We start from the raw sequence: 22266 nt of genomic DNA, 5'->3' as shown, positions 1-22266 counted from the left end.
AAGGAAATCGAAAAAAGAGTGGATATATGTATATATATGACTGATTTACTTCACTGTACAGCAAGAAACTAGCACAACATTGCAAAGCAACTATACTCCAATAAAAATTAATTTTAAAAAATTGAATGTGTTCAGTGTAAATTGAAACTTTTAGTCTGAGGATTCATTTCTACATGAAGAAGAGTAGCTTCCAGCTCACTTTCCTCCTGCTTTCTTAGTAGCTGCACCCTGAGGTGCTTACCGGTCCTTCCCAGGGTTAGGTGGAGCTGCCTTTTTGCTCTTGGATCCATTCTTCCTTCAAATCCTATGAAAACACAATTCAACGGAGGATTGTGAGCTCTTGCTGCCTTTGATTTCTGAGCAAGGAAAGGTGAGTGTATATGATTAATGAGCTCAGCTGGCCTTTGCCCAGTGGCCTAGAGGATGATATGGGCTCCTAAGAACATTTAGAGGAGGAACGGGGAGAGACCCAGGATGTTCTGATGGCAGCTGGTGTCTTGGAAATGTGTAGTCTTGGAGGAGATGTCCTAGCCCAGCAGGGTTGCCTGTCTTGATGTGACAGAGACATGCTGGAGGGGGTGGCCGCCCATCCACTCACAAAGAATAATTACACCCTTCTGCTAGCTGTGTGTTCCCTCCAGTTCAAGGAAGTTTCCATTCAGTGAGGCAGCACTTAAATTAATGGGAGAAATGGGCTTGAGTGGGATACAGAGAGGGGCTTAGCTAAGAGGGAGGACCAGGTAAGGGAGATGAGCTGGACTGGGACCAGCTCTAGTTCTCCCGCTCAGAAAGACTGTCCTCACTACCCAAACCATACTAAGTTTAGACTGTAACTGGCACCTTCTTGGTAAACTGTGCAGTGTTTATGGTCCCGTATGGATTCAGTTCTTCTCAGTAAGGTTATCTTTCCTTTGAGAAACATCCCCTCTTGGTGAAGGGAGCTCTCTGAACTGGGTGGGCCCAGGATGGTTGTACCAGCTGTGCCTGGGCAATGATGCCTTTTCTGGGTGAGGGACTCGAGCAGGGGCTGGATCTAGCCCACTCAGCTTGCTGAGCTGAGGCCTGGCCCAGGGCTGAGTCAGCTGAGGGAAGGAGCACCTTTGTATAATTGGCCTGCCATTTTCTAGTTTGCACAAAGCCCCGCTGAAGTGCTAGTGCTATATGAGCCCCATCCCAGGAGGGTCCAGGAGCCGTGTGGGATGACATCCTGGTGCTCACCTTGGGCAGCTCATAGGCACATCTGAATGAAGCCTCTACCTCTTTAGGCTGCCACTTACCACTCTTGTACCGGAAGAGTGACAAAACCGTGACCTTCAAGACTTCCACAAACGACTGCACTAGTCTCACTGCTCTTGACGAGGCCCCCGGTTTCCTCCAGCATGAGCTCAGAGAATAAACCCCTACCCTGAGAGGACTCTGAAGACCTGACTTTTTCTTCTGAATCCACCTTCAACAGCTGTTTGATCTAAAGTGAGTCATTTAACCCTTCACATCCTTCATTTCCTTACCTGTAAAAAGGGGATGACAATTTTCATGTCAAAGGATTGTCCTGAGGATTAAACAAGAGAATGTTTAGGAGAACATTTTGGGATGTAATATACTGAACAAACGAATGTTAGGAGTGACCATCAATCCCGTGCATCACCTTGAGATGGGAAACCAGATGCTCTGTCTCCATTTGGTACAGCGGCCATTTCAAAGTCTCATGAAGTCTGCCTAATAATGCCAGTGAGAATCGAGCCCCTCTGTTCTGGAAGAAAGGCTGCACCATGAGCTCGCTGTTGCTGCTTTCTTGGAGGAGACTTCTTTATAGATAAATAACACCGCTCATGGGAACTTCAGAGAGAAAATCTTTGGTGTGCCATAAAGAAGATTTATTTTTGTGAAGTTAGATATCTGTGAAAAGTAAAAAGGCAAAAGATTAGGGGACAACCAAAGTCAGGAATCTGACTCTCTTTAACTGGACCTCAGAATGTTTTTGTTAGTCTTTAAGTGATAAGAATAAACATTTGAGTCAGGCGGAGACAAATTATAATCTCTTGGGTTGTGTGTTTTCCTCTCCACAATGCCAGCTGCAGCAGTCCCAAACTGCTTTCAGACCGACTTCGCTTTCAAGTCTTTCTCCAAACAATTGTAACCCTTTATCAAAATCCTCAGTAGGTGGTCCCACAACTGGGTTGATGGGCAGGTGGAATAGATAGTAACTGAACTTAAGAAATGCCCCTACCCCAAAGTATCTCCTGAGTATCCCACTGCCGATGAGTAAAAGCCTGCTATTAGCCATTACTTTCTTTAAATTAAGAAGTTACCTCCTATTAAAATCCAAGTAATGGTTCTCTTCTCCTGGAGAAGTAACATATTAAAACTGTAATACCTTAGTGCGAGGGACTTGATTCAGGGGCTAGCAGACTTTTTCTATAAAGGATCAAATAGTAAATATTTTAAGCTTTGTGGGCCGTAAGGTCTCTGTTGGAGCTACTCAACTCTTGTCATTGTAAGGCAGAGGCAGCCATTGAGGTAAGGAATAAGCATGGCCGGGTTTCTATAAAATTTCATTTACAAAAACAAGAGATGGGCTCCATTTGGCCGGACGGCTGTTGTTTCCAACCCCTGACTTTTAAATCCTTTTGAAAGGAGCAACCAGCTGAGAGCAGGGGAAGGAGGACCTGACACCTGGTGTGGGGGAAGGGAGGTGACCAGAAGGGTGGGAAAATGTAGGACAAAGAGCCACAGGGAGAGATGGGCCCTATAAGCCAAACTTCATAAGAGTTAGTCCTGTTTAGCCATTTTTGACATTTTTTTTCTGGTCGAAATAATTTGACTCAATCAGTTTGTTTACTACATATATTTCTACAATTTTTTATTTGGTGGAAGGGTGATACTCATTTTAATTGTATTTAGTATATCATTCTTACTTAGTGTATCAATTCAATAGTCACAGGACGGGGCTTCCCTGGTGGTGCAGTGGTTGAGAATCTGCCAGCAAATGCAGGGGACACAGGTTCGAGCCCTGGTCTGGGAGGATCCCACATGCCGCGGAGCAACTGGGCCCGTGAGCCACAACTGCTGAGCCTGCGCGTCCGGAGCCTGTGCTCCGCAACAGGAGAGGCCACAACAGTGAGAGGCCCACGCATCGCAATGAAGAGTGGCCCCCGCTCGCCGCAACTAGAGAAAGCCCTCGCACAGAAACGAAGACCCAACACAGCCAAAAATAAATAAATAAATTTATAAAAAAAAAAAAATAGTCACAGGACAAGGCAGTTCCCATTCTACCATTTAACAGCTTAGAATACTATTCACATGTCATGAAAATTGCTGAACATTAAAAGGGAAACACTTTTGAATACAAAAAAAAATTCTCAGACTGTATTATGCTCCCTCTGCCCTTCCTCTGTTTGCGTTGAACACTTTTTGACACTTGAATTACCTTATGGGTGGTTTGAGAAGTGAATGGTGTTCTGATTTTCTTGAAGCTGCGCATGAAAGAAGCTTTTTTCAAACAGTATGTTCTTTCAGGATCAGTGGAAGCTGATACACGGTGCTTAGTCTTAGCTGTGACGTGTTCTTGAAGGAAAAAGAGAATTATTTATAAGCCTTTTCAAGCCTCATTCAGGTGTCAGTGGGCACGTGGGGAAAAGCGCACGATATCCACAGAGCTGGCACAGCTGACTCACGCCATGGAGGGTGTGAGCTTGGGTGGTATTCCAGGAGCGGGGTAGGATTTGACTAAGACATGACTCCTCTTTGCCAGTTCCTTCTGTGTCAGACAGTGCAACATGGAAGATGACAAATTTAGAATTAGCAATGGAGCCTGCAGCTGTGGACCAGGCAAGTGAGAATCATAACCACAGCCTCTGAGAAGACTACAGCTGACCACTGGGGTGGGGAGAGGAAGGGCAGTGGGTTGTTAAATTGGTGCCTGCATGTCACTGAGACATGCTGGCTTCTCTCCATTGTTGGGAATAGGCCCAATGCCTTGGAGACAGTCTAATTATCTCTTTATACATTCATAAAGAAGTTTATTTTTGGTAAAGTCACTCAAACTGGAATCGACTTGATTGGTTTATATTGGAAAAGTAATTTGGGGCTTATCATCCAAATTACATTAAAAATGCTGAAATGCATTCTAGCTATTACCTAATCTAGCCTACTTCTTTCTTTATCAGAGAGATGGAATACCATCCAAATTATAGGGCTTGTGTATATTTTGTGTCCCTAAGTATGACCCAGTAAGGGAAAAACTGCTTTTAAAAGGGGACTGTTAACATTCACTAGAGGGTTTACAGTGAACTGGTTTCCTCCTTCTGCAGAATATTGTCAGAGATCTGAATGCAGAAAGGACAAAAGGCCCTCATCATCTGTGCAGTGCACAGCCAGCCCTGGAGGAGAGGGTGGTACTGCACCTGCATCAGTTCGGGTGCCTCCAGAGAAACAGAACCAGTAGTGCGGATGCCCGCGTGCATGCTGCCCTCCCCCCGCTCCACACACAGAGTCAATTCTCGTTATTCATGGTAGTTATGTCCCATAAAGTCCCCACAAACACTGAATTAGGAAATACTGAGCCACTGTTCCTAGGGGAAATACAGGGTTAGGTTCCTGTGAGCCTCTGGTCACATTCTCCTCAACCGATCAAAATATAACCTTGTTTTATCTGTATTTCTGTTTAAAGACACCTTACTTAATATACACTGTTGATTCATTAACATTGAACTCACAGCCAACAGCACTATAACTGATGTCTGAATGAAGCATATTTCCTCACAAGGCATTTCACAGCCTTCTGGCATTAAGAACACTAGACGGCACTTTAGCAAGATGCTTAGGAGCCACTGTAAACAGCAAAATCGCCAACAAAAAGCACAAAAATATGAAAATCATGGCGCTACATAGACCACGTAAAGGACACTTGTTTACAGTCTGAGAGCTGAACAAGAAGTTGGAGTCACCTTGTTCGACCTCAGCTGGGAAAACAGCTGCATCAGGTGACAAATTTTTCACCACTCTACACGTGTCCAGGAATAACTGTGGAAGCACTGTGAGTGTTAATTTGGCATTATAGTAAAGTTTAGCAAGTAGGCAAATTCACAAATAGAGAATCTGTGAATAATGAGGATCAAATGTATACGGAACAAGATTTATTTAAAGCAAATAGCTTCCATGATTGTGGGGATTGGCAAGTCTGTGGTCTGTGGGGTGGAGCAGCTGGCTGGAAACTCTCTGGCAGGAGCTGAAGCTGCACTTAACAGGTGGAATTTCTACCTCAGAGAAACCTCTTCTGCTCTTAAGGCCTTTCAAGTGATTGGATGAGGCACCCAGACTGTCAAGACCTTTACTTAACATCAGCGGATTGTAGATGTCAACAGCATCTACAAAATACCTTCACAACAACACCTAAACTAGTGTTTAATTGAACAACAGGGTGCTGTCGTATAGCCAAGTTCATACATCAAGCACCCAATTTAGAGCCCAGGAAAATGGCCCTGGAGGAACTCTTCCCTTTTCATTTTCCTAGAAGGTTAGTACGAGAGAGCAACAGCTCATAAACCCCACCCTCTGCCTGGGTAAGCATTTGTTCAACGTACTTTGACGACTTCCACTCTGCAGAGGGACCTCGGTCAGAGCACTGACCACAGTGGGTAGGAGTGATGAGGATCTTTTATTTGAGGTGTTAAAAAGGGACAGAGATTTTTAAGCTTTTCCCTCTGATTCACCAAATATAACCCATCTTTGTTTCTAATTTGATAATTTTCTTATGTCCATTGATCAGGCTCTTTCTGCTCTGAGCCTCAGCCAGCAGCCAGTTGCTCAGCCCCTGCCCTGGAATGCATGAGGGCTTGGACTGCTCCCAGCCTCTGGGCTGCTGTGTCCTGTCAGCAGTTTTGTTGGGCAAGAGTGGTGCTATTGCCCAATCTCCAGGCTTCCCTGCTCCTCTAGGGCCCATGATGGTTAGGAGAAAAGGAGGAGGGACCCTGCCCTGTGCTGTAGCCCCTGTATTCCATGTGATGCATAAACCAGCAGCACTGGCATCACCTGAGAACTCGTTAGAACTGCAGAGCCCCAGACTTACTGAATCAGAATCTGCATTTTTAGCCAGGTTCCAGGCGATTCATATGTACAGTAAAGATCGCAAGCATGCTCTAGGTAGCTATGTGGAGCCTACAGTCCTTCAACCCTCAATGTTTAGGTCTTGAATCCTGACCCATCTTTCCACCTATTTTGAATCAGATATTCCAGAACAACCCTGCTCCACCTGGCGCTGGTGGATGGCCACCTCCACCCTGCTTTCCACAACTGGAAGCCCTTGAATAATCCCCCTGCCAAAGCTGGCCTGCATTTTTTCTTCGCCTGGTTGTGCATGACTCTATTCTCAGCGCCTGCCCAGGAGCACTACTTCTGCCCCATCCTGCCCTCTGATCCTGCCAGCTCCCCGCCCCCTGAACTCCTGTCACGTTCTACACGCAGACGTGTGGGGGGAGGAGAGACTGGAACTTCCTCTTCAGAACTGACTTGGACAGATTCAAACACTGATGAGCACAGTTCAGAGAGGAAGTAGAATCAGCTGAGAGATTCAGGGAACAGGGGGTCAGTTTCCAGATGTCTCATTTCCAGAGCAGCCTGAGGTCAGCATATGAGCTCTATTTAAGCCTCCATTGCCTAATTGTAAATTGACAAGAAAGCTACCTTTGAACCCCTTCTGTGAAACCCATTAAACCAGTTCGGAACCTCAAAGTTTCTCTATACATTTGCTTTTGAGGCCAGTTTAACAGGGGATCTGTGGCCAGCAAAGAGCTACAGTATTGACTTTACTAGAAGTCTAATGGTCCTTTTTTTTTAAAATTAAGCATGGAATCCATTAACCTGTCATTATGGGATACCACCATGCCACGGAGTCAAATGATTAATTTGCCGTGCACTTAATAGTATAGTCTGTAATTATAAAGGCTATTTTCCAAACCTCACATTTGATCATTCCTGAAGAGGGAGGATTTCTCACCCTGAAAACCAGCTTTAGGCTTGGATAGCAATTACTCATCTTTCCTTTTCCTGGCATTATGACTATAGGAGTAGACAATGGATTGGTTCCCAAAATGACCTCAAGCTTTTCCCACTTAAACTGTGTTAATTTCTAGGCTCATCTCCCATGTCTCCAGAAGTGGAGAACATATAGTCATAAGCCGATCGATCGAGTCCAGCCTGCAATTTGCTGAGGGTCATTTTCTTGACTTGTCTGAACCATCACATGGTTAATTTGATTGCCATTGTGTCCAGATGGACTAGGTGCATGTCAGTAGATGTGCAAGTCAACTTGAGCAAAGGAAATTAACTATACAAGTGAACTGACTTACATGTGCCTGAAACACTCTGAGCTGCTGCGCTGCACAACTCTCAGGGATGTCACTGTTGTCCATGTGAATGGAGCGCATGGGCAGTGCACAACCTGTGGGACTGCATGTAGTAGCTCTGGGAACATTCTTTTCCTGACTCTGCCTGTAGTTGTTGCCTTGTCAACCATCTGTTTCAGCCTAAGTATCACCTCCTCAGAAAAGCTTCCTTGACCATTTAATCTAAAGGAGCTGCATCCTTACTCCCCATTCTATTTATTTCCTTCGTTGTACTTACTACAGTCTGAAAGGATCTGGTTTAGTCTCTGCCTCTCTCTATTAGACTGGAAGTTTCTGGAGGGCAGGGGTGTTGTCTGTTTGATACACAGTAGGTGCTTAATATGTATTTGTGGGATGGGTGAATGAGATACTCAATATGTGCATTTAAAGCAATACCTACAAGAAGGGAGATTACCTCAGGAATCTTTTATCCTATCACCAAAATGCTAAAGTAAGCTTTCTTCCATGGTTATTCTTTCTGGAATTTTTTGTTTTGTATAACTTCTTCTGTCCTCTTTTACTTTGTCTTGTCTTTTATCCTCTGCTATTTTAAGGTACAAATAATAACCTTAAACCTCTCTAAAATGAAAGAACCACCTGGTATATGAGTGCCCACTGAATACCAGGCATGGTTACAAATGGAAAGCAGTCAAAACCACGGTCCTTATATCAATGACGGAGCAAGACATAAACATGAAATGTTGATGCTTTTAAATTATTCAAGCTATGCCTATGTTCTTAAGGACTAATAGAGAAGGGGAATATCTTTGCTCAATATCCTCAGAATCAGAAAGATATTCCTTTAAAATATATTTTTTCTAGTACAATAAAAATTTTAACACCAATTTGAGAAAAGAAAAGAGTTGTCACAAGCGAAAACATGATTAATTATCAAATTAGTTGTACAACCATGATTGCTACAGAGGCTTATAAGTTTATTTAGACTGAGACAGAGAAGATTTGATAAAGGTTGGTGCTAAGTCTGAGGGTCTTAAAGGGAATGTAGTGGGATTCCTGGTTTGAATCTAAACTCTTTCTACCAGCAAGACTAGAATATATCCAAGTACCTCTGAGTACATCCAAGTACAGCCAGACACATAGCTCTCGGATGTGCACTTGCATGAGTAAACTGTCAAGGGTGCCCTGTGGGGGGTCAGGGACAGGAGACTGGGAAGGACTCTGGTCTGAGCCTGTTGAAAGAGCGCAGATGACCAAGGAGCTGCTATGAGGAAGGATCTGAGTCATAGAGCTGTGAGTAGTGTCCCCTGGAGTCCAGGGGTGCAAGCTGGCCTACCACCTGTGCCTTAAGGACTCCAGGGGACACAGTGCTGGCACCTTGAGGGTTGAGTCTTGGGCTCATCGAGAGAAAAGACATTACAGTATTTGTGGAGGGTACATACAGGAGTGGTGGCCTTGGCCAAAAGCATAAACGTGGGGCATAAGGGTGGCTGGCATGGGAAAGGAAGAACATGGCAGGGGCCATGTGTTTGTGGCATGTTGTGAGTACACGTCAAACAATGCATGGGGTGAAATTTCCGGGTGTGACTCCGAGAGGCCTCAGAGATCTCGCAGCACTCAGGTGGAGCAACGGAGGAAGCTGCTATTGCTGTGACACATAGGCCAATAAAGCTAGACAAACTCAGGTTTTGAATGAAAATGTTTGCAAATGAATGCAAATATTTGAATAGAAGAGCTGTGCCCAGGGTGCAAAGATAGACGGTGGCCAGAAGCAGAGGCCCCAAATGACCAAGCTAAGGAGGTTGCCTTTGGAGGCTGATCAGAAGGACCCTGATACAAAGGAATCAGGATTCAGGGAGGCTTATCTGCCCCTGGTGTTTAGCAGTAGTTTTCAAACTTGCTTTAGCATTGAAAACATTTTGTGAAATGAAATCTAATGAGGATGCTTTGTAGGTGTGAAGTAGATCAGAATGATAGAAAGGGACGGGAAGAGTGGAAAAAATGGGGCCTGGGTTGCAGGGTGATGCCCAACAGTTACTTCTTGGTGGTGAGGTAGTTGGGAGTTTAAACTTTTTTTTTTCTAACCTGTATTTCCTAATATAAACAGTTAGTTTTATAATTAAAAATTCCAAAGTTGGGACTTCTCTGGTGGTCCAGTGGGTAAGACTCTGCACTCTCAATGAAGGGGGCCTGGGTTCGATCCCTGGTTCGGGAACTAGATCCCACATGCACGTCATGACTAGGAGTCCTCATGCTGCAACTAAGAAGTCTGCATGTTGCAACTAAGACCTGGAGCAGCCTAAATAAATAAATAAATATTTTTTAAAAAATTCCAAAGTTATTTTAAAAACTAAAACAATTCATTGCTTTGTATTTAGAATCAGTTCATAGCTCACATCCTCAAGAAACTTTCCTTCTTTCTCTGAACCTCACGCATTTCCTTCTCTATGTATCTATATATATCTTCTCTATATGTCTCTATATATCTTCTCTATATATCTATATATATCTTGCATGCTCTTTGGAACTTGTGGATAGTTTGCAGAGGTGCTGTTTTGGTCTGTTCAGGCCACTGTAACCGGATACCATAGACTGGGTGGCTTATAGGCAACAGAAACTTATTTCTCACTGTTTTAGAGGCTGGGAAGTCCATGATCAAGGCACCAGCACATTTGGTGTCTGAAAGCCCGCTTCCTATATATATATATATATATATATATATATATATATATATATATATATATATATATATATATATATATATATATATATATATATAAATGAATGAAATGATGAGGTACAAGGAACACTGCCCAGATGCCAAATTCATTAGCCAGTAGACCTGAGATTGGTAAAAAGTCCTGCTGGTCTCTCCTGTATATACTTATCCCAACAGATGACTCACTCAGATTCACACTGGGCCCAATCACAGAGGAGGCAATCAGTGGCTAAAAGTGACTAAGCACTTTAGGAAATTAGCATTCTGGTTTCTTGAATATTGGGTCTGATTATATTTTCACATCTTGGGACCTACCTCGCTACGGCACAGCCTCATCCAGAGAGGCTGTGGGGCAGACACAAGAGCCTCCGGCGCTTGAAAAGAACTTTGAGAGACTAATTGTCTATGGAGATGAATGGTTAGAGTCACTGGGCTCTTGAAACTGGAATGTAGCTTATGAAATAGAGCATTATTATTCCAAAACCCACTCTCTGCAGAGGAAGTGGAACTTCTCCAGCCGGTTGGTGAGCTTCTCAGTTGTTTATCTCTGGATTTCACTTCCAAGGGGAGCATTTTTCCTAGGCCTCAGAAAGAAATCAAGGGTCTGAGTTACAAAGAGGTATTTGATTGCGAGCACCACCTGGTTTCCCAGGATGTCAACGTTTGCCAGAGCTCAGAGAAGCTGCTTGGGCTGTTCCCGCCCCAGGTCTGAGGTTGTGGCCCCGTAGAGAGGCAGTCCTCCCCATGGGCCTGAGAAAGCATAGGCCTGCTAGTATCAGATGTCTGTCTGATGAACCAGAGACCAGTCCCAACCAGACCAGTTGGAAAGGGGCCAGGGTTGATTCTCTCACCCTTTTTGGGACCCTGAGCCCAACCCCTCCCACTCAGGGCAAGTTCTCCATCTCATAAAGGAGTTTCAGGAGTCTCATCTTTCTTCTTCTCCTTTACATGAGGATCCTAATCGCAAAGTCCAGGACTTGGAGAAAAGTCTTCCTTTTCCTTCAGGTCCTCTTTGGAGCAAAACGCTGGCAGTCGCTTGGACGTTCCAGGTCCCTGAACCAGGCAGGCAGGTGAGTTCTGGCTGCTGCCCTCCCTGTAAACAGGTACTTAGGTACCCTTTTTGTGACAATACTTGCAGTTAAATACAGGCATCTTATTCAAACAGGAAATTCACATTTTACACATTCTTTAGCCAGAGTTAAAGAGGATGCTACAGAAGCAGCAGTGCAGATTAGGAATTTGTGGAATGTGAATGTTCTTCATACTTCTCCTTCTGTTGGAAACAGCGGTACCTTCTCCATCCTCTTTATCCTCTGGTGTGACAATGCTCACTCTTCATATGGTGAGAGCTCCTAAAGGACTAGAGCATGGCATGATGCTTACAGGATCAGCCTTTGGTGTTAGAACAGACCAACTTTCAAATCTCCAGGTTACCCCATCATTTAAAGTGTAGGGCTTGAGGAGGAAAAATCAAGGGAGAAGAGGAAGGTCTGGTATCTGGAAAGCCAATAAAAGTGACAGAGTCTGCCATAAGCTGGACAGGTAAGACAGGTATGTGGATGGGGTCATGAAGGAATGGACTTTCCAGGAACTTGGCTGTGAGGGAGAGGGACAATGGCAGGCAGGTTGGGGAGAGAAGTTTTAAGAAGGGAGAGACCTGATCATGTTTCTAGGCTGCAAGGGAGGGACCAGAAGTGGAGAGAAGAAGTAAAAAGTAGAGAGCAAAGGCCCAGGAGAGATTGGATCCAGAGCCCCAGAGGAGGCTCTCGGCAGGAGAGAATCCAGCTTTTCCTTTGCAAAAGCTGGAAGGTGAGTGTGACTGCAGAAGTGCCTGAAGTTTCAAGGGTGGGTGTTGAGGGAGTTCATTAAATAAAAGCTGTTATGGACTAAATGTTTATGTCCCCCAAATTCATATGTTGAAGTCCTAATCCCTAATGTGATGATATGCTGGAGGTGGGGCCTTTGGGAGGTAATTAGGTTTAGATGAGGTCATGAGGGTAGAGTCCCTATGATGGGATTAGTGTCCTTACTAGAAGAGGAAGAGACCAGAGCCTTTTCTCGCCCTGCCACATGAGAGAACAGCAAGAAGGCAGCCATCTGCAAACCAGGAAGAGGGCTCTCACCAGACACCAAATCTGCAAGCAGCGTGATGTTGGAATTGCCAGCCTCCATAACCGTGAGAAATAAAAGTCTATTTTTAAGCCACCCATAAGTCTATGGTATTTTGTTATAACAGCCCAAACTGCCTAAAACAGAAGCCTTGGTCATCTGCTGAGAGAAAGGTGGCCATGGTTGGGGTGTAGTGGTGAAGGTTTAAGATGGCAGCTGGGAGAATCAGGGGAGGAAAGGATGCTGATCAAGGGCCTGTGAAAGGGTGGCTGTGCTGAGAACCCAGCTGAGGTCAGAGGACATGGGTTGTCAAACCCAAACCACAAGACTGTGAATTCCTATGCCACACTCAGGGGCCCTCACGTAGGAAGAAAGTAGGAAAATGGTTGGGGTGATCCACAGAAAAGGGTTTGTGGGACTGACACAGCAAAAGGAAGGGGGCAATGAGGCTGAGGCTGGTCACAAGAGAGTGACAGAAGAGTTGTGTCCTGAGGTCCAGCCATGTTGTCAATGATGGATTAGGAGAAAAGAGTAGAGATGAGCAGCAGCTGAACTGGGAGAAAGGGGTGATGGAGCTGAAAGAATAAGGGATGGGTGTGATGAGAGAAAGAGAGAGGAGACAGAGAGATAGAAAGAGATGATAAATATTGAATAGATGTGATAAAGATAGATGATAGAGAGATTGATAGATGACAGGTAGAACAGGTCTGAGTTGCTAAAGTGGAGTAGGGTTGAAGTTTTCTGATAAGATGTTGTCAAATAATCTTTTAGAAAGTTAACCTTTTCCTGAAAGAAAATAGAGGTAATCATACCCCTTAGAAGGCTAATGCAACGGTGTAGATCAGAGGGCATGCTGCAGTTTCCCTCCTGTGCCCATGGCGATCACCATTAACGGTCAACCACACTCTTTCCTGCTAAACACAAAATCCTTTTCAACATAGGGCTCTAGTAGCCACTACCAATTAATTGGAATTGGCCTGTGAGATGGAAACTACTTTCAGTTCTGGTCCAGATGAAAGGTAATAAGCCTGGGCCAGGTTTTTAGCAGCAAGGATGAAGCAACAGCAACACGTAAATAAAGGTCTATAAACTGACTAAGGTCAGCTTGTCATAATCCATGTATCCTTCCTATTCATCAGTAGGTGCTCAATTAATGCTTATTAGCTAAGGAAAATCCTTCTGCTAGACTGGGAGGGAGCAGGACCCAAAGCTTGCCTGTAGCCATTAAAGCCCTATTTGGAATGTGGCCTACAGCTTTAGGGACTTTTGCATATATCTTGAATGTTGACTTGTTTTTAAATTAATTACTGGATTCCTACTGCTATCCGTAATGTTATATATTTGGTCCTAGCCAAAAGAGACTGCACCTGAAGAGATTCTGCCACTTACTCAGGAGAACTTTAATCTTTTACTAATTAGGTTAGGAGAGGACACAGGAAGAAGTGTGGGAGGCTGGATGCTAATTGAGGAAATACCAGGAGATGGGTAACAGGGAGCATGTGTGTTACTCTCAGGCTTCAAATTTGCCAGGTGTGTGTCTGGTCACAGGTATTTCACGTCACACCTCCACCTGCCCACCCCACACAAGGCCATTTTGCTCTCTCATCCTCTCTCCTTCTGCCCTTGTGATACACACCACACACACACACACACACACACACACACACACACACACACACACACACAATCTCAGCGTTGTGCTTTCCTTTGTAACTCTTTCAATAAGCCTTTGGTTCTAGTAAATCCTAGTCCCTTTTGGATCATTGAACTCACTGGGGTTTTCCTCTCTAGTTCTTGACTCTTCTGGTAAGTGCCAAAGGGGAAACAAACATGAACAAAGAGATAAATGCCAAAAACCAGTCCCAGAAGCCTTCACATTTAAGTCACCTCATTATGTAACAACAATTTTAAAAGTCCTAAATAAGTGGAGACCAGGATGGTATACAGAAGAATTATTCTTTTCAATATTAATAATAGTCTAAAGGAAGTTGTGGTGACAAGTCAGGGATTAACTCTTTACATGGATATCTGATCTATTACCACCACTGGGCTTAATGGGATTCAACAGTCTCAGTCATATTGTGCAGTCAGACATCAGTTTTGCCACAGCTTAAGACAAAGGCCTAAAATCAAGGAGTTCCAGCAGAGAGGAAAGAAATGAGGCTTCCTGCCAGCTGAAACTGCTCACCCAAAGGGAAAATGGATTAGATAAGGTGAAATGTGTTTCTCAGTGATGGGCCCAAAGCTGCCTCTGTTTTCTTGTAGCCTCAGGCTGGGTCTATCTTTTAGGAAATTATGACCCAGAGTGACTAAAGGGAATTAACTGCATCCTTCCCTGGGATCCTACCAAGCCAGGGCCAGAAACACTCATCTACCCCCGACATGGAAGATCATTGAGTCATGAGATGTGTGGTTTGTCTCATTCTCCAGCTCTGGAAGCCAGCCATGGCTCACTGACCTGGGTTTTCCATCTGGGTCAGTGAGGGGCAGTCCAAGTGAGCTCTTGGGCTTCAGTACAAACTGGCCTTAGGGTGTCCCCAGAATTGAGATCTGGGGACATCCCAAGAGCCAAGGGGTGCTCTCAGGGTTCTGTGAACCAGTGAGGCTGGGCTGTGAGATGTCCTTTCCTCCTTAAAGAAGCATTAATTGAGTACCTACTGATGAATAGGAAGGATACATGTATTATGACAAGCTGACCTTAGTAAGCTTAGAGACCTTAGTTTACTGGTTAGGAAGAAACATTAACACACCTTGGGCAGTAGGTGCTGCCTGCCATATATATGGACTGACTGTTTGTGTCCCTGCAAAATTCACGTGTTGAAACCAAATTTGCAGTGTGATGGTATTTGGAGGTGATGGTCTTTGGGAGGTGATTAGGTCATGAGAGTGGAGCCGTCATGAATGGGATTATATGCTTATAAAAAGAGACCCCAAAGAGCTCCCCTGCCCCTTCTGCCATGTGAGGATACAGTGAGTAGATGGCATATATATATATATATATATATGAATATCTATGTATGAATATATATATTCATACATATATATATTTAAGAGAAATAGCCTTGGGAAATAACACTTCAACTGTTTTGCTAGAAGATCAGCAGTAGTAGTTCACCTCGTATGTAGTTTCCTCAGCATGAATACTGAGGGGTTTCCTTTTTCTAACTTGGTGGTACAGATTATTCTAGTGTTTAGCCTACGGGTGGAATCCATACTTACTTTCCAGCCCCCAGTGGAGTTATGGAATGCCGAAGGAGATGGCAGGAAAGCACTTGCGAGAGCCACCCACCAAAAATGAACCCAACCCAATTCCAGATGACTTGGCTCCATTTTGAATGGGACTTTCTTATTGTTCTTTTTCCCTTTGAAATTGGTTTTCATTTTACGTGTTTCCCTAAGTGGATGAAAACTGAAAACTGTGGTTATTACATTTTAATTGGAGCTGGTACTATTCTAACAATTAGAAATTTAACTGATATTTTTTAGAAAACTGAACTTGCTGACATGAAAAAGATACTTTTGCCTCAATTTTTCATATGTTGATGCAGGAGTGTAGGGAAAGCCATCAATGTCCCAAATAAAATAAAATATTTTCAAATAGTAAACTATCACTCAGTTCTACATTTCTTTTATTGCCTAAGAGATTATGGGAAACCTTGTAGGTGTCACCACCAATGGGTACCTGTTATGACAAATATCACCCCATAGCACTCTTACTTTCCTCATTAACTCTTTTTTTTTGCAGGGGGGGGATTAGCAGACAAAGATTTTATTTTATTTTATTTTTTCAGAATTTTTGAATTTTATTTATTTTTTTATACAGCAGGTTCTTATTAGTCATCAGTTTTTTTCGTTGTTGTTTTGTTTTTGTTTTTTTTTGCGGTACGTTGGCCTCTCACTGTTGTGGCCTCTCCCATTGCGGAGCACAGGCTCCGGACGCACAGGCTCAGCGGCCATGGCTCACGGGCCCATCCGCTCCATGGCACGTGGGATCCTCCCGGACCAGGGCACGAACCCGTGTCCCCTGCATCAGCAGGCGGACTCTCAACCATTGTGCCACCAGGGAAGCCCTAGTCATCAGTTTTATACACATCAGTGTATACATGTCAATCCCATCTCCCAATTCATCACACCACCACCACCACCCCCTGCCGCTTGCCCCCCTTGGAGTCCGTATGTCTGTTCTCTATATCTGTGTCTCAATTTCTGCCCTGCAAACCGGTTCATCTGTACCATTTTTCTAGGTTCCACATATATGTGTTAATATATGATATTTGTTTTTCTCTTTCTGACTTCACTCTGTATGACAGTCTCTAGATCCATCCACATCTTAACAAATGACCTAATTTCATTCCTTTTTATGGTTGAAAAATATTCCATTGTGTATATGTACCACATCTTCTTTATCCATTCATCTGTCGATGGGCATTTAGGTTGCTTCCATGACCTGGCTATTGTAATGGTATTGCAATGAACATTGGGGTGCATGTGTCTTTTTTAATTATGGTTTTCTCTGGGTATATGCCCAGTAGTGGGATTTCTGGATCATATAGTAACTCTATTTTTAGTTTTTTAAGAAACCTCCATACTGTTCTCCATAGTGGCTGTATCAATTTACATTCCCACTAATAATGCAAGAGGGTTCCCTTTTCTCCATACCCTCTCCAGGATTTGTTGTTTGTAGATTTTCTGATGATGCCCATTCTAACTGGTGTGAAGTAATACCTCATTGTAGTTTTGATTTGCATTTCTCTAATAATTAGTGATGTTGAGCAGCTTTTCATGTGCTTCTTGGCCATCTGTATGTCTTCTTTGGAGAAATGTCTATTTAGGTCTTATGCCCATTTTTGGATTGGGTTGTTTGTTTTTTTAATATTGAGCTGCATGAGCTGTTTATATATTTTAGAGATTAATCCTTTGTCCGTTGATTCATTTGCAAATATTTTCTCCCATTCTGAGGGTTGTCTTTTCATCTTGTTATGGTTTCCTTTGCTGTGCAAAAGCTTTGACGTTTCATTAGGTCCCATGTGTTTATTTTTGTTTTTATTTCCATTACTCTAGGAGGTGGATCAAAAAAGATCTTGCTGTGATTTATGTCAAAGAGTGTTCTTCCTATGTTTCCCTCTAAGAGTTTTATAGTGTCCGGTCTTACATTTAGGTCTCTAATCCATTTTGAGTTTATTTTTGTGTATGGTGTTAGGGAGTGTTCTAATTTCATTCTTTTACATGTCCAGTTTTCCTGGCACCACTTATTGACGAGACTGTCTTTTCACCATTGGCTATCCTTGCCTCTTTTGTCATAGATTAGTTGACCATAGGTGTGTGGGTTTATCTCTGGGCTTTCTATCTTGTTCCATTGATCTATATTTCTGTTTTTGTGCCAGTACCATATTTTCTTGATTACTGTAGCTTTACAGTATAGTCTGACAGAGTCAGGGAGTCTGATTCCTCCGGCTCCACTTTTTTCCCTCAAGACTGCTTTGGCTATACGGGATCTTTTGTGCTTCCATACAAATTTTAACATTTTTTGTTCTAGTTCTGTAAAAAATGCCATTGGTAACTTGATAGGGATTGCACTGAATCTGTAGATTGCTTTGGGTAGTATAGTCATTTTCACAATGTTGATTCTTCCAATCCAAGAACATGGTATATCTCTCCATCTGTTGGTATCATCTTTAATTTCTTTCATCAGTGTCTTACAGTTTTCTGCATACAGGTCTTTTGTCTCCCTAGGTAGGTTTATTCCTAGGTATTTTATTCTTTTTGTTGCAATGGTAAATGGGAGTGTTTCCTTAATTTCTCTTTCAGATTTTTCATCATTAGTGTATAGGAATGCAAGAGATTTCTGTGCATTAATTTTGTATCCTGCAACTTTACCAAATTCATTGATTAGCTCTAGTAGTTTTCTGGTGGCATCTTTAGGATTCTCTATGTATAGTATCATGTCATCTGCAAATAGTGACAGTTTTACTTCTTCTTTTCCCATGTGGATCCCTTTTATTTCTTTTTCTTCTCTGATTGCCATGGCTAGGACTTCCAAAACTATGTTGAATAATAGTGGTGAGAGTGGACATCCTTGTCTTGTTCCTGATCTTAGAGGAAATGCTTTCAGTTTTTCACCATTGAGAATGATGTTTGCTGTGGGTTTGTCATATATGGCCTTTATTATGTTGAGGTAGGTTCCCTGTATGCCCACATTCTGGAGAGTTTTTTTTTTATCATAAATGGGTATTGAATTTTGTCAAAAGCTTTTTCTGCATCTATTGAGATGATCATATGGTTTTTATCCTTCAATTTGTTAATATGGTGTATCACTTTGATTGATTTGTGTATATTGAAGAATCCTTGCATCCCTGGGATAAATCCCACTTGATCATGGTGTATGATCCTTTTAATGTGTTGTTGGACTCTGTTTGCTAATATTTTGTTGAGGATTTTTGCATCTATATTCATCAGTGATATTGGTCTGTAATTTTCTCTTTTTGTAGTATCTTTGTCTGGTTTTGATATCAGGGTGATGGTGGCCTCATAGAATGAGTTTGGGTGTGTTCCTTCCTCTGCAATTTTTTGGAAGAGTTTGAGAAGGATGGGTGTTAGCTCTTCTCTAAATGTTTGATAGAATTCACCTGTTCAGCCATCAGGTCCTGGACTCTAGTTTGTTGGGAGATTTTTAATCACAGTTTCAATTTCATTACTTGTGATTGGTCTGTTCATATTTTCTGTGTCTTCCTGGTTCAGTCTTGGAAGCTTATACCTTTCTAAGAATGTGTCCATTTCTTCCAGGTTGTCCATTTTATTGGCATAGAGTTGCTTGTAGTAGTCTCTTAGGATGCTTTGTCTTTCCACAGTGTCTGTTGTAACGTCTCCTTTTTCATTGTTAATTTTATTGATTTGAGTCCTCTCCCTCATTTTTTTTTTTTTTTCTGGTACACGGGCGGCCTCTCACTGTTGTGGCCTCTCCCGTTACGGAGCAGTGGCTCCAGATCCGCAGGCTCAGCGGCCATGGCTCATGGGCCCAGCTGCTCCGTGCCATGTGGGATCTTCCTGGATCTGGGCACGAACCTGTGTCCCCTGCATCGGCAGGCGGACTCTCAACCACTGTGCCATCAGGGAAGCCCTCCCTCTTTTTCTTGATGAGTCTGGCTAATGGTTTATCAATTTTGTTTATCTTCTCAAAGAACCAGCTTTTAGTTTTATTGATCTTTGCTATTGTTTTCTTTGTTTCTATTTCATTTATTTCTGCTCTGATCTTTATGATTTCTTTCCTTCTGCTAACTTTCGGTTTTGTTTGTTTGTCTTTCTCTAGTTCCTTTAGGTTAGATTGTTTATTTGAGATTTTTCTTGTTTCTTGAGGTAGGCTTGTATAGCTATAAACTTTCCTCTTAGAACTGCTTTTGCTGCATCCCATAGGTTTTGGATCGTCGTGTTTTCATCGTCATTTGTCTCTAGGTATTTTTTGATTTCCTCTTTGATTTCTTCAGTGATCTCTTGGTTATTTAGTAACGTACTGTTTAGCCTCCGTGTGTTTTTTTTTTTTTACGATTTTTCCCCTGTAATTCATTACTAATCTCATAGTATTGTGGTCAGAAAAGATAGTTGATATGATTTCAATTTTCTTAAATTTACTGAGGCTTGATTTGTAACCCAAGATGTGATCTATCCTGGAGAATGTTCCGTGCACACTTGAGAAGAAAGTGTAATCTGCTGTTTTTGGATGGAATGTCCTATAAATATCAATTAAATCTATCTGGTCTATTGTGTCATTTAAAGCTTGTGTTTCCTTATTAATTTTCTGTTTGGATGATCTGTCGATTGGTGCAAGTGAGGGGTTAAAGTCCTCCACTATTATGGTGTTACTGTCAATTTCCTCTTTTATAGCTGTTAGCAGTTGCCTTATGTATTGAGATGCTCCTATTTTGGGTGCATATATATTTATAATTGTTATATCTTCCTCTTGGATTGATCCCTTGATCATTATGTAGTGTCCTTCCTTGTCTCTTGTAACATTCTTTACTTTAAAATCTATTTTATGTGATATGAGTATTGCTACTCCAGCTTTCTTTTGATTTCCATTTGCATGGAATATCTTTTTCCATCCCCTCACTTTCAGTCTGTATGTGTCCCTAGGTCTGAAGTGGGTCTCTTGTAGACAGCATATATATGGGTCTTGTTTTTGTAACCATTCAGCAAGCCTGTGTCTTTTGGTTGGAGCATTTAATCCCCTCACGTTTAAGGTAATTTTTTTTTTTTTTTTTGCGGTACACGAGCCTCTCACTGTTGTGGCCTCTCCCGTTGCGGAGCAGAGGCTCCGGAAGCACAGGCTCAGCGGCCATGGCTTACGGGCCCAGCTGCTCAGCGGCATGTGGGATCTTCCCAGACTGGGGCACGAACCCATGTCTCCTGCATCGGCAGGTGGACTCTCAACCACTGTGCCACCAGGGAAGCCCTAAGGTAATTATTGATATGTATGTTCCTAATACTATTTTCTTAATTGTTTTGGGTTTGTTTTTGTAGGTCCTTTTCTTCTCTTGTGTTTCCCACTTAGAGAAGTTCCTTTAACATGTGGTTTGGTGGTGCTGAATTCTCTTAGCTTTTGCTTGTCTGTAAAGCTTTTGATTTCTCTGTCAAATATGAATGAGATCCTTGCCGGGTAGAATAATCTTGGTTGTAGGTTCTTCCCTTTCATCACTTTAAGTATATCATGCCACTCCCTTCTGGCTTGTAGAGTTTCTGCTGACAAATCAGCTGTTAACCTTATGGGAGTTCCCTTGTATGTTATTTGTCATTTTTCTCTTGCTGCTTTTAATAATTTTTCTTTGTCTTTAATTTTAGTCAGTTTGATTACTATGTGTCTCGGCATTTTTCTCCTTGGGTTTGTCCTGCGTGGGATTCTCTGTGCTTCCTGGACTTGGGTGGCTATTTCCTTTCCCACGTTAGTGAAGTTTTCGACTATAATCTCTTCAAATATTTTCTCAGGTCCTTTCTCTCTTTTCTCCTTCTGGGACCCCTATAATGCTAATGTTGTTGTGTTTAATGTTGTCCCAGAAGTCTCTTAGGCTGCCTTCATTTATTTTCATTCTTTTTTCTTTATTCTGTTCTGTGGCAGTGAATTCCACCATTCTGTCTTCCAGGTCACTTATCTGTTCTTCTGCCTCTGTTATTCTGCTATTGATTCCTTGTAGTGTAGTTTTCACTTCCGTTATTGTATTGTTCATCTCTGTTTGTTTGTTCTTTAATTCTTCTAGGTCTTTGTTAAACATTTCTTGCATCTTCTCGATCTTTGCCTCCATTCTTTTTCCGAGGTCCTGGATCATCTTCACTATCATTATTCTGAATTCTTTCTCTGTAAGGTTGCCTATCTCCACTTCATTTAGTTGTTTTTCTGGGGTTTTATCTTGTTCCTTCTTCTGGTACATAGCCCTCTGCCTTTTCATCTTGTCTATATTTCTGTGAATGTGGTTTTTGTTCCACAAGCTGCAGGATTGTAGTTCTTCTTGCTTCTGTTGTCTGCCCTCTGGTGGATGAGGCTATCTAAGAGGCTTGTGCAAGTTTTCTGATGGGAGGGACTGGTGGTGGGTAGAGCTGGCTGTTCCTCTGGTGGGCAGAGCTCTGTAAAACTTTAATCCACTTGACTGGTGATGGGTGGGGCTGGGTTCCTTCCCTGTTGGTTGTTTGGCCTGAGACAACCCAACACTGGACTCTTTGGTGGGGCTAATGGCGGACTCTGGGAGGGCTGACGCCAAGGAGTAATTCCCAGAATTTCTGCTGCCACTGTCCTTGTCCTCACAGTGAGACACAGCCACCCCCTGCCTCTGCAGGAGACCATCCCGCAGAAGCAGGTAGGTCTGGTTCAGTCTCCTATGGGTCCACTACTCCTTCCCCTGGGTCCCAATGCGCACACTACTTTGTGTGTGCCCTCCAAGAGTGGAGTCTCTGTTTCCCTCAGTCCTGTCAGAGTCCTGCAATCAAATCCCACTATCCTTCAAAGTCTGAGTCTCTAGGAATTCCTCCTCCCGTTGCCGGAGCCCCAGGTTTGGAAGCCTGACGTGGGGCCCAGAACCTTCACTCCAGTGGGTGGACTTTTGTGGTATAAGTGTT

The 22266-nt window shown here is 42.9% G+C and overlaps 2 long non-coding RNA genes across 2 annotated transcripts in view; both read right to left on the bottom strand.

Annotated features, from left to right (window-relative positions):
• Positions 1-141: 141 nt before the first annotated feature.
• On the bottom strand, positions 142-3538 carry LOC307196069. Its single transcript, XR_013831028.1, has 4 exons — positions 3428-3538; positions 1646-1896; positions 1509-1549; positions 142-304 (listed from the first exon to the last, which is right to left on the bottom strand). It is a non-coding gene; the product is annotated as an uncharacterized lncRNA (long non-coding RNA).
• Positions 3535-22266, bottom strand: part of LOC307196070 — a 67788-nt gene continuing 49056 nt past the window's right edge. The window contains exon 4 of the long non-coding RNA XR_013831029.1: positions 3535-3564. This is a non-coding gene — a long non-coding RNA (uncharacterized lncRNA). The remainder of the gene's footprint in view (positions 3565-22266) is intronic.

Source organism: Stenella coeruleoalba (assembly GCF_951394435.1).
Source record: "Stenella coeruleoalba genome assembly, chromosome: 13".
In the NCBI taxonomy this organism is placed as follows: domain Eukaryota; kingdom Metazoa; phylum Chordata; class Mammalia; order Artiodactyla; family Delphinidae; genus Stenella; species Stenella coeruleoalba.
Note: the sequence above shows the minus strand (reverse complement) of the source record. Positions and strands in the feature narration are given on the sequence as shown.